Source organism: Nicotiana attenuata, chromosome 11, assembly GCF_001879085.1.
Source record: "Nicotiana attenuata strain UT chromosome 11, NIATTr2, whole genome shotgun sequence".
Taxonomy (NCBI): Eukaryota; Viridiplantae; Streptophyta; class Magnoliopsida; order Solanales; family Solanaceae; genus Nicotiana; species Nicotiana attenuata.
In genome coordinates this window covers 9,077,635-9,092,542 of record NC_031999.1, presented here as the reverse complement: position 1 = coordinate 9,092,542, position 14,908 = coordinate 9,077,635, and the positions used below count along the sequence as shown (strand labels likewise).

The 14,908-nt window shown below is 40.8% G+C and overlaps 1 non-coding gene across 1 annotated transcript; it reads left to right on the top strand.

The window, feature by feature from the left end:
• On the top strand, positions 7,006 to 7,078 carry TRNAT-UGU. The gene has a single exon. It is a non-coding gene; the product is annotated as a tRNA-Thr (tRNA).

The following is a 14,908-nucleotide window of genomic DNA, read 5'->3' as shown; positions in this document are numbered from 1 at the left end:
GGGGCCATCCTACCTCTTCTTGTGTTTCTGTATCCTCTCATTAAACCATCCATGTTCCTTGATACCGTGGCAATCTCTTCTTCAAGAGCTTCTGGGTTGTCATCGATATCATTTTCTGGTATTTCAGTTGTAGCTTTGAAGGCAACTGTTTTCTTCTTTTCTTCCTGGTTTGTTTTCTTGAGGTGAGTTTTCTTGAATGCTATAAGATCTCCTCGAAGCTCATCATATGAAAGTTTATTTAGATCTTGTGATTCGAGTGCAACTACTTTTGTCTGCCAAGTGGTAGGTAGACTCCTTAGAATTTTCCGAACTTGATCACCACTTGAATATGGTTTATCAAAAGCTTTTAGATCGCTAATGATTTTGCTAAACCTTGCAAACATCTACTCAATGGATTCTCCTTCTTTCATCTGGAAGAGTACATAGTCATGAACCAACATGTTAATGTGAGTTTCTTTCACTTTGCTGGTTCCTTCATAAGTTACTTCCAGTTTATCCTATATTTCTTTGGCTGTATCACAACTTGACATTTTCTCATATTCCTCTCCACTTATAGCATTATAGAGTAAGTTTTGTGCCTTAGCATTGACCTAAACAACTGTCATTTGCTCGTCTGTGCACTCATCTATATCTTCTGGATCAGCAGGTGCGTGAGTTGTTGCTGGTAATGGATAGTTCCCCTTTTTGATAACGCGCTATACTTTGAAATCATGGGATTTTGCATATATTTCCATACGCACTTTCCAGTGAAAAAAAGTATTGTCCATTGAAATATGGTGGCCTAACTTACGATGTTCCTTCTTGAAAAAAAAGTGCTCCAACAATTACTTGATTTGCCATGATCTTTTCTCACAAGCTATTAAGCAAAAAGTGTGAGACTAGCTCTGATACCAATTGAAAGTACAAAGGGGAGAGGGGGGAGGGGGGGTGAATTGCCTACTTAAAAATTGTATTATAAGTAATTGACAAGTTTACTAAGTAGTCGACTAGAGATAAGCACAGAATAATAGAAATGCAGAAACAAAATGCAGAAAATAAAGACACCAAAATTTTACACTGGCTCGAATTCAATGTGAATCCTACTCCAGACCCCTTGGGTTGCAAGAGTGTTCTCTTTCAGTGATAGAAGTTTCTTAAGTACAGAATGGTTAATGTAGCTTTACACCAACAATTTAATCTCTATGTCACTTTTCTCTTTTTGATACAATGCCTCACCAGTGTTTGTCTTTTTTTCTTCTCTCACTAATTACACAACAGATCTTAAAGAACTACAATGCTTGTTTGGAGTAGAACAAAAAGAGTGATAATGGTTCGTTCAAAGTACATCATTTTTAAGTCTGGAGCATATGTATATATATACACTTCGTGAGACCTTCTTGACTCTTGAATGACGTGAATCTTGAGAGATTGCAAACCAAAGGGAGTTGATCCTTGAAAGGAATCATAGATTGATTCTTTCCAAGAATAAAGTCAAGTTTTCATTGATCTTCCTTGATTTGTGATCTTGACAAGCTTTTCATCTGCTAGGCATATCTTTTCGTTACTTGAGTGATTTGCGATAGATCCCTTGATTTCTGGCTTTAACGATCTCCAGTGCAGCCCTTTGCGATCTCGTTTCCCTTTCATTTGGGACCTTCGTGTGATTGCTTCCGTCAATCATTTATAGAATCATTGGTTGATTCTTCTTCCGGATCTTCCGGCTTCTTCCTTTTTCATCGCTAATCGTTGATTCTTTTCCTTGTATTGCTTTTATAGCTCTCGTTAATAGATTATTTCCTTAATCTATTCTTGAATGGTATTGCTTCTTAATTCCTTGTGATCCTGCACCAAATGTGATATATTATTTTTCATCATCGAAACTAATAATTAACAACTTGAACTATTTTTCAAACTAATTTTTTGATTTCAAATTTTCTATTTCAAGTTGTAGTTAAAATAATGGACCAAATTGGTAAACTAATGCGACTCCCCTATTAATTTGCAAAAAAAGTATTTCAAGTTGAAGTTAAAAATACTAATTTCTATGGCCAAAATATTATCACAACTAGTGTGAGGATAGTTAATATTCTCTCCGTTCTAATTTATCTGTTACTTTCGCCTTTACAAGAGTTAGTTTTGATTAAATCATTGAAGCTAAACTAGATCAGACAACTCAATATATTAAAATTAAAATGTAGATATTTAAAAATTATACTGATTCCATGTCAATATGATTAAATAAAAATATTTTAAAATGTTGGTCCATTTGAATCTCATGAAATGAAAGGTATCGCGTAAATGGGAAATAAGAGTTGTGTAGCTGCTACTATGATAGTATTGGAATAGACTTTTGTGACAGAGTAGGTAGCACAAAAAAAAAAAAAACTGTTAACGTATACTAGTAGCTACTCAAAAATCTACTTTTGCTGAAGAAAATTAAATGTGAATAAAGGGAGGCATCTTACTCATTGGTTAATAACTCGTGAAGAAGCTCCAAAGACCAAAAAGGGAAAGCATATAACAGTGTAGATTCACAGTAAGAGACATAAGAGTACTTTCAAGATACAAGTCATAATAGCACGGCACAAATTGCAAACTCCAGAGCTAAAGCAACCCCTGCAAGTAGTACTACCAAATAAATTACGTACTATATATATTCATAAAAGTTGTCAATCGTTATGTCCTTTTTCCTTTTCTTCAACAAATACAAGCTTATCCACTGTTAACGAGTCCGAAACTTTTTTGATGCTTTTTTGTACAAAGAGCACATTTTTAGTGTTAAAAAAAAAAGTTACATTAATAGATAATTCGCAGTTTAATACTGCGAATTATTAAAAAAAAATTTTTTTAGCAATTCTCAGTATTATACTGCGAATTGCTTAAAAATGGGCCCAGCTATTTTTTCAAAAGACATTTCGCCGTATTATACTGCGAATTAGGGTAATTCGCAGTATAATACTGCGAAATGCTCTTTTCTACTGATTTTTGGCCCCACAAATAATAATTAACTGACATAACAATAATTCAAATACATAAAACGCAGTATAATACTGCGAATTCCTTTAAAAAATTCTACACCCCAAGCTCGGACTTGCCTTATTTATAGGCGTTTCAATTTTATGAAAATTCATTCAATACTTAACTTCAAACATACGTTCATCATTCTCTCTTCTCCTTATCAATTATTTTTTTACAATGTCTGAAGTGCCAAAAATAAGGGTTTCACTGTATTGGGGGGTGAGGTTGTGGTGGAGAATAACTCTATGAGGTATAGTCTCACCTCCACACGTGTCATGTTAAATTGCCGCTTACTATGGAGTACGATACATTGGTATCGTTGTTACGTAAAAAAATGAGTGAGCGGAGGCGTTCGGTTAACCTTAAAGTAACCGGTAGATTTTCGTATTCAGTGACTCCGCAGGGGTTTGCTTATTATTCTGAGTTTAACATCGAGGATGATGAAACTCTTAGAGATTTTTTGCGAATTCCGGATGAATACAGGGAATTTATTGTAATAAAATTATTGGAAATGTACGTCAAGGTGGAAGACGTCCCCAGTAATGAGGGCGTGCATAGCAGGGATAACCCTCAGTCATCGGGTGGTTATTCTGGAGAAGTTTTTGCCGGACAGATTGCTGATGAAAGAGCTTGCCTTGATTTAAACTTGTCACCACCGGCAAATGAGCAGCCACAAAATAATACTACGACTTTATATAATCAACAAGACGACTGGTAAACTTCAATTTTACTACGCTTTAGTGATGTTTTTTTTTATGTTTTAATTGGATTTGTATTAACACTCATATTTTTTATAGGGGGTACCGTCCGGATATGAATTTTACAAGTTATGACCCCGCCCCTAGTTGGAATATGCGTAGTTCTGGAGTATTGGACCACGGTGGTCCATCCGGGAGTCATCACCAACATGAAAACATCCATCATGAAACGTCAAGACAATACGATTTGTAAGTAAAGTGATATAGCTATATCTAAAGTATTTTTCCTGAGTTTTGGATAACTTATCCTTTTGTTCTTTTTGTTCAGTGAAAACGAGCTTCTTGAAGCTCCCGACCTCACACAGTTGCCCATAGACGACGTATTTACTCGTGATTTGGCAGATGCGCAGAGTCAGGAGGATGATAGTGATTATGACAATAATGCGGATGAGTCTGGGGATGACACACCCTTCCATGATGAGGGTGATGATGAGGAGGAGGAAGTGAATGTTGAACCTGAGCTGACGAGGGAGCATGTTCCTCCACCTCCCGCTAGACCAAGAGTGTACGAGTCCCACGTGCCATTTCATGAGCGGAATATTCCCTACCTTGATAATTTGCCAAGCATGCCTAACGTGGATGCCCTCACAAGGGATGATGATGAATTACGGTCAGCGATGTGGGATGAGTCTAGACCAGCTGTTCTGTCAAAGGGCATGTATTTCCCCGATAAAGCTCGCCTAATTAGGGCTGTAAAAATCTACAGTATAAGAGAGTGTCGTGAGATGACGGTAAGTGATTCAACTACGGAGAAATACAATGTTGTATGCCATAGGTGGTTTATGGGTTGTCACTGGATGTTGCGTGCCACCAAGAAGAAATCAGGTTTGTGGAAAGTGGGTAAAATTTATTAGCGAGCACAGATGTGAAATGGACACATTCAATGAGAATCACTTCAACTTGGATGTGGACTTGATTTCCCTTGTCTTGACTCCATTTTTGGAAGTGTCCATTTAGGTTCAAGATTAAAGAGTGTATTACAGACGTCCAGCAGGAGTATGGTTGTACTATAACCAAAAGAAAGGCATTATCTCGGTCGCAAACGTGCCTTTGAACTTATTTATGGCGACTGGGATAAGTCTTTTTCAAATCTGCCCAGGTACATGGCCGCACTGCAACACTTTAACCCCGGGACTGTTGTTGAATGGAGGCGTGAGCGGAGTCCGGACAGACCGGAATATATTTTCAACTATGTGTTTTGGTCATTTAAACCAGCAATTGATAGTTTTGTGCATTGTCTTCCTGTAATTTCCATAGACGGTACTCATGTCTATGGAAAGTATGATATTAAGCTTTTGATTGCAGTTGCAGTAGATGCCAACGGACAAATATTTCCACTAGCTTTTGCCATTTGTGCCAACGGAAGTGAAGAGACGTGGACGCTTTTTTGAACCACTTGAAGCAGCACGTTGTCAAACAGCGTTCAGGTATTTGTCTAATATCTGATCGGCATGGTGGTATTTTAAGTTCTGTACGTCACTTGCCTGAATGGCATGAACCATATGCATACCACCGTTACTGTGTGAGGCACCTGAAGGCAAATTTCCAGAAGAAATTTCCTGACAAGGCCTTGCATGACTTAATGTGGATGGCTGACCCTGAGCACCAGCAGTGCAAATTCACGAGGCGCATAGAAGCGATCCGGCAGATAGATCCACGAGCTTATACTTGGTTGATGCAACATGAGCTTCACATGTGGACATTGCATGCTGATGGCGGCAGACGATGGGGAGCCCTCACTACAAACGTGTCGGAGTCATTCAACGGCTTGTTGAAGTCTGCCCGTGGACTGCCTGTCACTGCCATGGTCCGCATGACATTCAAACAGAGTGCGGAGAGGTTTGTTGAAAGGCGTGCAACTGCATCAGCATTGATGGACAGGGGTGTTGAATTTATGCCAATACCTATGAGAAGATTTGAAAGGTCCAGGAGGCGAGCACAGTGGCATTCATTTCTTCAGTACGATCATGAACGTGGTGTTTTTGAAGTTAAGACCGCTATCAACGGACACCGTGGGAATAATCTACAGACGGTAAATGAAAATAGAAGGTTATGTTCATGTGGGAAATGGACCATCTACCACATGCCGTGCGCACATGCGTTGAAGTGCTTTCAACAAGTTGGTTATGGGGCAACAAACTATATTGATAGGCAATACAGTGTTGCTGCATACGTAGACACGTATAGTGGAAAGTTGCATCCATTAGGTGCTGAGCATTATTGGCCGCCGGAACCTTTTAAGATGGTATGTAACAAGGACTATTTGCACAAGCTTCAAGTGCAAAAGAGAACGCGTATACGGAACCAAATGGATGTTGGTGAGTCCGTTTATGCGCGTAAATGTGGCATATGCTCGCAAACAGGACACGACCGTCGTAAATGTCCTTCAGGTGGTGTGCGTGGCGGTGGTAATCCTGGTGCAAGTTCGTCCAATGTACCCAACTATCAAGGATACCCCTAGTCTTTTATTTTGGTATTATTTTTTGTAATACATGTCTGTAGTTGTGTTTGTTTCAATATATATGAAATAAAATAAATTTCCACAATCTTGTTACATCTTATTTTTTAACGTTATATTTTGATATGGTTGTTCAAATATTGAGGTATGAGTGTTAGTAAACATGACCAAGAATGGGTTCCAGGCTTGATTTTTGAGGCCCGGTAGCACCGAGTTATCCTTAATTATTATGTGTGTCAATTTCAATATTTTTAGAATATTATTAGCTTAATGAATTAAATAATTAACTATGTTTAATATTGGACTGAATAATTAATATGGGTTCCAGGCTTGATTTTTGAGGCCCGGTAGCACCGAGTTATCCTTAATTATTATGCATGTCAATTTCAATATTTTTAGAATATTAGCTTAATGAATTAAATAATTAACTATGTTTAATAACCATTCCATTAAACAATTAGAATTTGAAATAAATATAGAATGAGAGATATATATGATATAGAATCAAATATAGAACTGTAATAAAAAATCAAAAGGATTTCAAATGACAAAAAAGAAATGAAAAAGAACATTTACCATTCAAATTGAAAATGAAAATAAAAGAATATTAACAATATTTACAATCACTATTTAATAATATTAGTATTAGAATTGTGATAAATCGAAATTCTATATCGCTATATTAATCCTTATGTTCTAGAATATTCAATATAATATTGAATAGTTAATAACTAAGATTCCAATTCCAATAGTTTAGTCAATTACTATGCATATAAGATTTCTGTTATGTGGGCCCGCTTAGCTCAGAGGTTAGAGCATCGCATTTGTAATGCGATGGTCATCGGTTCGATTCCGATAGCCGGCTTTTCCCTATTCTTTTTTTTATTCCATTTTTTAGATGATTGATAATGTTCCTTTGAAATCAAAGAATATTGAAATAGCGCCTTCTTCCTTTTCCAAAAGCTATCAATTTATTATAGGAACTTCCAATTATGTCACGAAAGAATTCTATATATAATAGAAGGGGGTCTGTATATTTATCCAATTCATCCCATTCTTCTTTTCTTTATAGTAATAGTACAAGTACACTATTTCAGTAAACTTCGCTTCATTTAGTTCAGTTTAGTTTTAGTTTAGGTTTATTCTGTAAAATAAAATTCAATAAAAAATAAAATAAATAGAAATAAGAATTAATTCGAAATACTAAATAAGAAATAAGAATAAGGAGTCTTTATGTCGCGTTACCGAGGACCTCGTTTCAAAAAAATACGCCGCCTGGGGGCTTTACCAGGACTAACTAATAAAAAGCCTAGGACCGGAAGTGATCTTAGAAACCAATCGCGTTCCGGGAAAAAATCTCAATATCGTATTCGTCTAGAAGAAAAACAAAAATTGCGTTTTCATTATGGTCTTACAGAACGACAATTACTTAAATACGTTCGTATCGCCAGAAAAGCCAAGGGGTCAACAGGTCAAGTTTTACTACAATTACTTGAAATGCGTTTGGATAACATCCTTTTTCGATTGGGTATGGCTTCAACTATTCCCGCAGCCCGTCAATTAGTTAACCATCGACATATTTTNGTATAATACTGCGAAATGTCTTTTGAAAAATAGCTGGGCCCATTTTTAAGCAATTCGCAGTATAATACTGAGAATTGTTAAAAAAAATATTTTTTTTAATAATTCGCAGTATAATACTGCGAATTACCTATTAATATAACTTTTTTTTTAACACTAAAAATGTGTTTTTTGTACAAAAAAGCATCAAAAAAGTTTCGGACTCACTATCACCCTACGAGCAAATCAATTTCTAACTCTACACTGTACATAATCAAAAAATAAACCTCTCATTGTTTAAAGCAAGGGAGGAAGATATTTCAGCTTATGAACTGAAACAGTAGCAGTTCTTGGAAGTTAAAGCAATACATTAATTAAATATTCTTATTATTGATTAAGTAGCAAGTCCCGTGAGATAATCTTGCCATTGTCAGGTAAAATATCTCCTCTGATCCGTAGTCAAATTAAAACTCTCAGGGGTCGTTTAGTAGTAGGTATTAGAAAAAATAATACAAGCATTAGCTCTATATATTACTAATACCTTGTTTGACACTTTTTTTTAACATGTATACAACTAATATTTGTATTAGTTATACATCATACTTGGTATTATCCTATATATAAGTAATGCATAGAGAACCATGGCATTAGTAATACCAAGGTTGTTAATGCATGCATTAGTATGGTTAAAGATAAAATTGTCCTTAAAGTCCCTTAAAGCTAGAGAATATGGAGACTATTTTTCTTAAAAATTATGCAATGCATTATAATTTTATTACACCACACCAAATAGTAGATAAGAAATAATATCCGCATAACTAATACTTGCATTATTAACCCATGCATTACTAATATACCTTATTCCGCACTGTTCTTATACACCCTACCAAACGACCCCTTAATTCTAAGTGTTCATGTGATGACGGGTTTCTGTTGATACCCTATTTCCTTAACAATTGGTGTCGCAATTTCTTACTTGGTCTTAGAAATTTAGATGCGATATTGTGTCTAAACTTGTGTAGAATGTGATTTAGGAAAAAATCAGGGGTATTTGATTCAAAAGATATTGGAACCTTATTGAACAAATCAATCAAAGAAAATGAAGGGGTATATCTTAGTCAAGACTAATAACCTCCAGATCTATAAACGAATCGGAAAATGATGCATAAATTAGAATTGGGATGATCGATCTCATTGATGTTTTCCATTTCCTCATTCATTTAATCGATGAAGATCACTGCTTTTGTCTTACATGGGAAGACTCCTCTTTCTGAGAAGATTACAGAAGAGAAATAAGAGAGAGACAAATCCCCCTTTTCTTGAGAGACTCCTCCCCTATATATAGTTATGGAATTCTCACTATGGATCAATACAAATTCGCACGTCGTCCGCTTTCGCTGTTCCCTGAATGTCGTTCTTCGTCATGGCGGACATTATGAGTGTGGGGTTTTGGAGCAAACCATGTCGTCCTTCACTATCTCGTTGCTTGGACGAGATCTTGGTCAGGCCGACTGCAGCGATACAGTTAGTCCCTCCATCTACTGGGGTCGCCTCTTATCGGGCCTGGTAGGCGGATTTATGATTGTTACTTATCGAAGAGAAATCTGATCACCTACCCCTTGGGTATGGTCTTTATATTCTAGCAATGTGACGACGTTTTTTCGGTATCCTCGAACCATTTCGGTCGTTCCGAAACTTGAACATCGTCTACCTTGAAGCGTTGTTTACGGTTACCTGCCATTACGACACACGTTCCTAGGGAGTTGAACCGTTTTATGCCCTATCAACTTCAATTGACGACTCTTGGATTTCGTGCTCGGAAAATTTATGTCTCTTATAAATAGGACTGCACCATTCGATTTGACACATTCTTAGCCTTTGCTTAAGCAAACTTTGCGAATCCTCTTTCCTCCCGATACTTCGGATTTTCGATTTCCTTTAGTTGTCCAGGAATTTTCGTCTTTCCTTTTCTTTATCCTCTTGCTTCGTCGAATTGATTCAAATGGCTGGCGATTCTTCTCGCGCTGACCTTTCTGCCACAACTCCGGCTCCAAAAAATGATGTTCTGGCCATTGGAGGAGCAAAAGTGGTGGAGGATGAGGAGGTTCCGTCGGTGGCTGAAATCTTGCCTTGCCCCGGAAAAGCGTGGAGCGATTTTCACAGCCCCGCCGGGGAGGAGCCGGAACCTGCTCCGTCTTTCATAACAGAGGAGGGAATCGCAGAATTGAAGGCTAGGTGGGGGATCCCTCGTCATGTTAGAATACTGCCGGCGGTGGGGGATGACATAGTCCATTTTGACCGCCCGGGGTATTCCGCGTTCCACGCCTACCCCTTTATTGTCGGATACACACTTTCTCTCCCTCACTTGGTGGTAGATTTCTGCCACTTTTACGAGGTATGCCCAGTGCAACTTTGGCCTTACCTATACAAATTGTTCCTTATGCTGCTTAAGTTTGCGGAGCTTGCTGGTCGTGAGATCACTTTGGGGCATATGCTCAATATTTTTGCTCCTCAACTCATTCATGGCACGATGATTCACATGCGCCACCGAGAGTCGAAGAGTTTGGTGGTGAAGATGGACGATAGGGCCAACTGTCGCTTCTACGAGAATTACTTTTATGTACGGACCGAACATTTTGTGGCGGATCCTTCGGGGTTCCCTGAGAAATGGAACTTCGCCCGTAAGTTTCTATGACTTACGTCGGAATAGTGCTTGACCGCTTTTTATTTGGGTACTACTAAACTGTGTTTTTACAACCACGAAGCTACCTCCTGCACCTGTTGATGGCATCCGCGAGTGGGTGAGCGCCATCCTTCCTCATACGGTGGGCGTCCGTACATGATCGTCTTTTTATGAGAGATATGGATGCAAGCCCCTTACTAGTGAGTAATATTGTCTTTGTTCGCTACTCCTTCTCCTTCTCTTTTTACTTGGTTTCTTATGTGATATTTGTCGATGCCAGGAAGAGTGCGGAGAGCGAGGGCTCCTCCATTAGCTTTTCGTCAACCTGCCTCGTCCGCTCGTCTTGCTTCGGCGTCTACTACCCGCCCTTCATCGAGGGGCGCTTCAGTCGAATCCACGGCTACAGCCGCATACGCGGAGGTCAGCCCTCGACCCGAGAGGTCAGCACCTGTAACCTCCCTAGTGAAGGAATCTTCCCGTGTCGGGGAAAGGGAGGAATCATCGAAAAGGCGGCGTGTGGAGTTTGAAACAACTCCTTCAGCTGTGATATACTTAGAAGAAGACCTTCCCTTGACGGGATCTAAGGCGAGAGTCGATGCCGTTCTGCCTATAGAAACGGTGCCAACTGCTGTGTCCGACCCATCGATGGAAGTTCCTGCCGTTATGATTAATGTGCCACTGGCCGTGGTGGGGGTCAGATTTCTGAGGCCACTGCTACTACTTCGGACGGGCCTTCGTCCTCGGTACCTGGTCGTGCTTCTTCTTCGGCTGCAGGAAGGGGTAAGGGTGTTGTAGTCGATGACTACGAATCTGAGTCTGATCTTGATCCTGATGACGTTAGGATGTTTGAAGAGGGTTTTACCCATTCGGTGGTTCAGGCGGGAGGGCAGTCCCATATTCTAGAGATTCCGTTGGACATCAACCTTTTGGGAGATACGGAGGAACTGGTGCCGCAGCTTGACCTCTTGTGCTCCGCTGCCGAGAGCGAGGCTCTCCGGAACGTTCCCGATATTGATTTGATGGACGAAGTGGCCGCTATGGGCTTGAGGGTACGTTTCACTTTCCTTTTATGTTACTTTCATTTTTCTTGCTGGCCTGGCCTTAACCCCCTCCTCTATTTTTTTTAGACGTACATGGTGGAGATTGAGAGTGCTCGCAGAGCTGATACTCGGGCCAAGATTTTCCTGACGATGCTGGGGAAATATCGGTGCTATCGCGATAAGTGTCGTGAGATGCACGAGCGGCTAAGGGCGAACCTTGATGCTCGATCCCTTGGCGAGGAGTTGGAGAAGAGGGACCAGCAATTGATGGAGGCTATCCGCAGGAGTAGTGTATTCGAGGAGCAACTTCGTGCCAAAGATGAAGAGCTTGAGCTGGGTAAAGGGGTTGCTGTAGAGTGCGAACATCTTCAGGAGAAGTTGAGGTCTATGCAATCAGAGATGGATTAGAACCTCATCAGGGTCGAGGCGATGAGCGTGGAGTGGATGGGAAAATTGAACGATTTGGAAAGAAAAGTTGCCGATTTAGAAAGTATTGAGAGTGCCTGGTCATCGGCTTTGGCGAGGTCTACGGCTTTAGAGAACACCATCCGCTTCCTCCAATCCGAGCAGGAATCAGAGAGTGCGACGGCTACATTGAGGGAGGCAAGACTTGAGGAGCGCATTGGCGAGATCGACCGAGAGGCATCGACCCTAGCGGACTGAGTCGCTGCTCTTGAGGCCGAAAAGGAGCAACTGTTGGCTCAAGCCGAATCTTCCTCCGCCGCTGCTCCTCGTCATTTGCACGAGCTTTGGGTTCATGCCGAAGCCCAACGAGACATCTACAAGAGTTTGTGGGAGGCGGGCAAAGTTACTGAGGCCGCATATGAAGGAGCTCGGGCGAAGTCGTGGGAGGCTCGTGTAAACTGTGGATATGACTCTGCAACGTCGGAAGCTGATGAGGGCGCGAGTGATGAGGGAGGATCCCTTGGAGAAGGTGCCGAATGAAAGAATTGCTATCTTTGTTTCTCTTCCTCTTTATATTTTATTTTTTTTATTGTTGTTTATCATTTTTTTCTTGGACTCCGTTGGTTTTAGTTGTAGGTAATTTGTGGTTGTTTGCGCAGTAGCTTTGTATGGAGAGGATTTTTTTTATTGTTACATGCCTTTTGTACTCCTTTTCCTCTTTTGCCTTTCGTAATTTTGATGCAAAGTAGATTTTGCATGCCGACTCCCGTTTCTTAGGGGATTTCAAGGTCGCTCGGTTTGAGTAGGCCCATGAAGACGGCTTTAGTTGATGGGACGGTATTTTTCACCTTGTATCGAGGTGTTAATCTATCACCGGCCGAATGGTATCGGATTCTCTTTCTAATAGCGGCCTTAACCGTAGGGATTTTATTTTCGAGCTTATATCAAGGTATCATCCCGTCGCGAGTCCCGGTTATCTTCGGCGATGACTTTCGGTCTTAGGGGTGTTATTTCAGATTCTTATTGAAATGTTGGTCCGTTGTCATTCGATCGAGGCCGAAATCTTCTTTTTGGCGGAGGCCCTTGGCCTTAAGGGTGTTATTTCGATCTTTCGTCGAAATATCAATCCGTCGTTGTTTGATCGAGGTCGACTTCTTCTTTTTGGCGGGGGCCTTTGGCCTTAAGGGTGTCATTTCGATCTTTCGTCGAAATGTTAACCCGTTGTTGTTCGATCGAGTTCGAACTCTTCTTTTTGGCGGAGGCCCTTGGCCTTAAAGGTGTTATTTCGATCTTTCGTCGAATGTTAACCCGTCGTTGTTCGATTGAGGTCGAACTCTTCTTTCTGGCGGAGGCCCTTGGCCTTAAGGGTGTCATTTCGATGTTTCGTCGAAATATTAACCCATCGTCGTTCGGTCGAGGTCGAACCTTTTTTTTGGCGGAGGCCCTTGGCCTTAAAGTTGTTATTTCGATCTTTCGTCGAAATGTTAACCCGTCGTTGTTCGATCGAGGTCGAACTCTTCTTTTTTGGCGGAGGCCCTTGGCCTTAAAGGTGTTATTTCGATCTTTCATCGAAATTTTAACCCGTCGTTGTTCGATCGAGGTCGAACTCTTCTTTTTTGGCGGAGGCCCTTGGCCTTAAAGGTGTTATTTCGATCTTTCGTCGAAATATTAACTCGTCGTTGTTCGATCGAGGTCGAACTCTTCTTTTTGGCGGAGGCCCTTGGCCTTAAGGGTGTCATTACGATCTTTCGTCGAAATATTAACCCATCGTCGTTCGGTCGAGGTCGAACTTTTCTTTTTTGGCGGAGGCCTTTGGCCTTAAAGGTGTTATTTCGATCTTTCGTTGAAATGTTAACCCGTCGTTGTTCGATCAAGGTCGAACTCTTCTTTTTTGGCGGAGGCCCTTAGCCTTAAAGGTGTTATTTCGATCTTTCATCGAAATATTATCCCCTCGTTGTTCGATCGAGGTCGAACTCTTCTTTTTTGGCGGAAGCCCTTGGCCTTAAAGGTGTTATTTCGATCTTTCATCGAAATGTTAACCCGTTGTTGTTCGATCGAGATCGAGCTCTTCTCTTAGTCGATGGCCTTAGCCATTGAGATGTTACTTTCGAGCTGGCGTCGAAGTAGTATCCCGTCGTGAGGGTGGCGCTCTATTCTGTTTGTTGGAGTATCGTGGATGTTAGTTTCATTCATACATCGGAGATTTTGATTACATTCTTGTAGGAAACACATGCTGACTTTGTACGTACAGTAAAGATTTGGCTATCTATACCCAGTCCCTTCAATACTCGGCCTGGAGATCGTGTTGATGGGCCGAGTGATGAACAACACTTCGGACTTCGAGGCGTCTCCCTTGCCGCCTCATTAAAAACTTCACCGAGAATATCCGATTGGGACAAAACCCGGATGAGGGAAAAAGAGTACGACTTGGGAGGCGCCTCTTTTCAGAAGTGGGAGTATTTGAGATGGGCAACCTTTTTTTAAAAAAAAAAATCGGTTGTTTTCTTTCCGATGAACTGAGGTCCGTAGTCACAGCTAACCTCTTCGGGAGTGTCGAAGTGGCAAATTATGTTTTTCCGTATGAACGCGAAAACTTCTTGCTCGCGTATTTGAGTGTATGCACCTGCTTCCACCCACTTAGAAAGATAGTCAGTTAAAAATCAAAAAGGGGGTGTTCCTTACCTCGCCCTGCTGGGAGGGGTCCGGCAATATCTATCCTTCGCTTTATGAATGGCCATGGCGAAGTGAAGGAACGCAAGAGCTCCTGTTTGGAGTATCATAGAGGCGTATTTTTGGCACTGCTCACATTTCCTGACGCAATCTGCGACTTCTTCTTTCATGGTAGGCCAGTAATATCCTGCGCGGGCGAGCCATCTGACGAGGGCATGGTTTCCTGTATGAGCACCACAGTGCCCCTCGTGTGCTTCTTCTACAAATGTGTTACGATACAGTTGCGCCAGTCCCAAGTTTACGTTTATAGAATGTACCTCGACCTGGTCCATCGAGG